The sequence below is a fragment of the Arachis stenosperma genome, chromosome 10, assembly GCF_014773155.1.
Source record: "Arachis stenosperma cultivar V10309 chromosome 10, arast.V10309.gnm1.PFL2, whole genome shotgun sequence".
Lineage (NCBI taxonomy): Eukaryota > Viridiplantae > Streptophyta > Magnoliopsida > Fabales > Fabaceae > Arachis > Arachis stenosperma.
In genome coordinates, this window is record NC_080386.1 from 15278947 (window position 1) to 15280596 (window position 1650).

Below are 1650 nucleotides of genomic sequence, written 5' to 3' on the forward strand. Positions count from 1 at the left end.
ACTTCACCCTCTAAAGTAAAAATTTAAAATTTAGAGGATCTAAATTAAAAAAATAATATTATTAAAAGATCAAATTAAAATTTATTTTAAAATTAAAAATAAAGTTTATTTAAAAATAAAATTAAAAATCATGCTTTTTTTTTCTTTTTTCTAAAATTTATCTACGAGTTATTCTATAAGTATTTTATGATAAATAAAAATATTAAACTCGTACTGAAATTTATTTTAGTAAAATTTATTTTTATTCTATTAAATGTTAAATAAACTATTGAAATGAATTTTGTTCCCTCTACTAAAGGAGAATGATAAACTTCCATACATTTATTATGTTATGATAATAATTTGGCCATGTTATTTTTAAAGTCATGATTGTACTTCATGATTTTTTCACTTTTATCTATGAATTTTTGATTGTGCATAAATAATAATAATAATAATAATAATAATAATAATAATAATAATAATAATAATAATAAAAATAAAAAAGAAGTATGTCACAGTAAAAAAAGAAGCACATCACCAAATAATTTATCATCCAAATTATGTATGAATTAAATCAATAATAGGATGGCTAATAAAAAATTCAATAACAGGACTAAAGACTTACAAAACTTTTCTTAAGTTCACAGAAAAACGTTTATATTTGTGTGACATATAAAATAATTATCATATTATATATATATATATATATATATATATATATATATATATTGGCAAAAAAAGTCCAATTGATTTAAAGTAAATTTATTTTTAATATTTGATTAAATTGCTCTTGTATTTAGTACTTTTTTGGGGACTTCTTTTTAGTTAAAAGTATAATTATTATAATTTTTTTAATTATTATTGTTAGGAGTGTTCGTAATTTAAATATGACTAAAATTTCGATACAATCCGCACTAAACTTATCAGATCGAATTCGATATTCGCACTTTTATGTTTGAATCGGATATCAAATATATCCGTAAAATAAAAAATATTTAAAAATTTTATTTTTAAACATATTTACTTCTATGAGCACTTTTTATGTTTACTTTTTTAGAAATTTTTCAGAATTTTTTTAAAATTAATTAATATTATATATATATTGTTACACTACATCTAATTATAAAAATTTATTTATTTCTAATATTTATATTAAAAATGAAAATAAATTTAAATTAGTGAATTTTAATTTATAATATAATAATAATATAGTAATTATTTTATATATCGTACGAATATAAATTAATTATTTTTTTATTTATAAAAAATTTAAGAGATTTAAGCTTGTTTTATATATATATATATATATATATATATATATATATATATATATTTATTGATGAGTAAGACATATTTTTTTATATAAACAATTTTAGAAAAAAAATCTAATAGTTAATCTATTAATTTTTTGGTTTTAGTCCAATTTAAATATTTTTTATTGTTTTTGAAAAAAAAATCTTTTAAGAAATTTAATAATATGTGACAAGAAACACCGAATAAATTATACAAAAATCAATTAAAATGTAACACGTAAACATCTTTAATAAAAGATGAAATATGCATCTTTATTTAAGTAATTCCCTTGAATTTATTGTTACTTATAACCTAATGTAAACATTTAGAAAAAAAGGTACAGGATAAATATATAACATGATAATAATTTTTATA